General features: G+C 38.8%; 1 long non-coding RNA gene across 1 annotated transcript; it reads left to right on the top strand.

The window, feature by feature from the left end:
• Nucleotides 1–1,154: 1,154 nt before the first annotated feature.
• LOC136792352 (uncharacterized) lies at nucleotides 1,155–2,559 on the top strand. Its single transcript, XR_010836006.1, has 3 exons — nucleotides 1,155–1,270; nucleotides 1,474–1,543; nucleotides 2,401–2,559. It is a non-coding gene; the product is annotated as an uncharacterized lncRNA (long non-coding RNA).
• The last annotated feature ends 774 nt before the right edge of the window (nucleotides 2,560–3,333 follow it).

Here is a 3,333-nt window from a genome sequence, read left to right as displayed (position 1 = left end):
TATTGCTAATTTGCTGCCATGTTAACCGGAAAGTTTGTTCAAGTTATTTGATTTTGTTTATTATAAAGAAAGATCAATTGAGCAGAATAATTGAATCTCAGGCTGAATGGGATTATAATGACCCTCTAAGGATCAATCTCAAATACTCAGTCTCTTTGACCGTTGGAGATAGAAGGGAAATTGGACATCACCTACTCCAAACCCCTCACTTTATCTTAGGAATCTGATGGCCCAAGAGGATCACTAACTTGCCCAAGGATGCAGCCCGTTAGGGATAGAGAGCTGAGTAGGTACTCCATATCAATTGGTTAGTATAATTCTGCAACACTTATTTGCTATAATATGAACGGGAGTAAGAAGAGGGAAATACCAAATATTTATTATGGGTCAGGCCTGTGCCAGGGGTCTTACATATACTCACTATTTTGATCTACATCACAACTTATTGAAATTATGTATTGTTTTCCACATAATGCCAGTAAGGAATTTTATTTTTATTAAAAGTAAGGGATTTTTAAATTTAAAGTTTTTGCAGAGCAACTATTCAAATGACTGAATACCTTTATCTGAGAAAGTAAAATAATAAAACAAGTGAAGGGTCTTTATTTCTAATGACCAGACTGTTTGTGCTTCCATCCACGGTACCTGCATGAATATTGAGGTAGCTGGGAACATGAGTTAGCAAGTAGGAAGTCACCTTGTGAATACTATAGTTAATGGAAAAGACTATGATTAACCTGGGAGGGATATTTCACTAGGAGATGAGACCCTGAACTACCCCTACCCACCAAAGTGCACACTGTTAAATAATTATAGTTGCATTGAGCCAAATTCTTCATAGGATGTAGTTCGACATATATTATCACCTATGACTCTTGGGTCTCCCTTTTTTATGCTTTACACTGGCCAGTCCCTTTGGTTCTTCACATTTGCCTCCCTGAGATTACACTGTGCCCCTGAATGGAGTTTTGGTTGTTCTCAAAACTCTCCAAGCAAACATTTACAGTCTCTGGGTTTACCACCATGATGATCAATCTCATTCATTATGTGTAGATTAAATCTCTTTGTCCCTCCTAGAGGATAATCTTACTTATCTTCTTTTCAAAATCTTAGCAAATGGTTTTATTATCTCTCCCATGTGTTTATCACTTAGATTATTGTGACAATGTAATCCAATTGTGAGACGAAGTTACTTCCTCTGTGTTAATCATGGAACTCCAGCTCGGGAAGAGACCTTAGGAAAGCATCTCACCCAGGCCTCTTCGCACAGGTGAGGGAATGCCTTAGATCAGGCATACCATGAGCTACCACTTCTTCTCTTAATTAAATCCAGAAATGACACAGAACAATATATCGGAAACTCACTTCAGCTGACATTTAAAAAGTAGTGATTATTCCTTATGTTTAAACACAATCTTCCTAATTTTATTTAACTTTATTTCTTCATTAGTTTTTTTTTTTTTTTCCCTCCAGAAGAGATGGGTAGACGAAGGGAAGTAGTCCAGAATTGTGGAATGGCTATGGACATTGGGACAGAAGCCAGGTAAATAAATGAAAGGTGACACCACAGTGGTTTGGCTGAATGAACCCTGACCAAAAATAAAAGTGATGAGATAAGGTTTGGGGACTGGCCTTGACATTCAAGGAGGTTTGGGCCTGAATTCCCTATTTATATGTTATATAACATTTCCATCTTACCTTAATGAACAGAAAACCAGTTGGGTGTGAAATCTAGGAAAGAACCAGAAGTGAGAGGGTAGACCTCGGAGTGGGGCTCATTGGAAAAGGAAGCTGCTCAGAGACCAGCTAGGCTGCCTTTATTGCTCCAAAACAACAGTCACACCCCTCACAACCTCTCAGGTATTCCAGAAGAATCTCTATTCCAGAGGTAGGGCTTACAAAGGGGAAAGTAGACGTGCAAATGCTCTGGACACCAGGAGGCTCCAGGGCTACCTCAGTGACTAAGGCTATTTTTATAATCCAGCTGTGGACAGTATGACTCCAAAGACCCTTATGGAGATTTGAGAGACAGTTTTAAGTTTTACTAAGTCTTATTACTTTAAAGTGGCTGGCTGCTTTCTTGGCTGGGATGAAATACTCCTTGAGGACCAAACCCAAAATTTACCTTGACAGTCTTTTGAGGTGGTGAAGGGAAACAAGAAAAGTGAGTGTTATTAGGTGTGAAGAAGGCATCTCAGTTCTCCCTCTCACTTTGACCTCTGACACACAGCAGGCACACAGATTGATTGGTTTTCAGTCAGTAGCTTATCAAACCAGGTACATGGCATGCTCCCTGGGACATCCAGTTCACCAACAGCAGTGGCAACTTCCTTCTATGTGGTCCTTGTTTATTCAAGTGTCACATGTACAGCCTCACTGATAAATGTATTTTCATTCCAGGATAGATTCTCCAAACCCTGGCATTAAATTGATTCTGCAAGCACAGGGACACAAGGAACAAGAGGCCAACTTTGAACTTAGCTTGACGTTTCTTTAGGGATTGTGTTAATCAGGGGCTTTCAGAATCTCTATTCAACAATACTTCTTTCTCACCCAAAAAGGGTCAAATCTAAATTGGATTGAGTTGAATTTTTAAAAAGTTGAAGAAAATATTGTGGTAGAAAACAATTATTTGTAAAGGTGTACATATCTTGGATGAACTAGGATGAAAATTATGCTTGATATATAAAGCATCTTCCACTGACGTATTTTCAGGGGAGGATGACGTCTCTTCAAATAGAGATCTACTCAAGTTCATGTATACCACAATGTTTCTGGACTTAAGACAGTTCTAAAAGTCATTTTAGCTCTGAGTATCTGAGTAGTAAACACTCACTGTGGAAGGTTTGTAAAATACAGAAGCCTATATGAAAGAAAATGGAATCCTCTAGTAAACCTTTAATCAGTGATAACCACTGTTAACTTTGTTCTATATCCTTCTTGTATTTTTCTGTGCATTTTTAAAACATGGTTAAGATTAGGCTATGTACAGTGTAATTGGGGATAACATTTTACAAATATTAAACCAATGCCTTTTTATTTCTCCCTTTTATTTCCTTGTACCTTTTCCAAATGTGAGGTTGGATTCATGAGCTTCTTGCCCCAGGGAAAGAGGGTGTTGGTAGTGCCTAGAAACTCTTCCAGCCCTTTGTTCCCTTCTCAGCAGTTTGTACCACCATCCAGCTACATGCTAAGACCCGAGTCCTTGAGGTCAGGCTTGGCTCTTTCCTCTCATACCCCACATCCATTTAATTAATATGTTCTATTGGCTCAACCTTCAAAATATATTTAGCTCCGTCCCACAAATTTTGTGTTCTGTGCTTTCATTTTCAT

The sequence above is a fragment of the Kogia breviceps genome, chromosome 12 (assembly GCF_026419965.1).
Source record: "Kogia breviceps isolate mKogBre1 chromosome 12, mKogBre1 haplotype 1, whole genome shotgun sequence".
NCBI classification, from domain to species: Eukaryota; Metazoa; Chordata; class Mammalia; order Artiodactyla; family Physeteridae; genus Kogia; species Kogia breviceps.
The sequence above is the reverse complement of the archived record's forward strand: the minus strand, read 5'-3'. Positions and strand labels throughout refer to the sequence as shown.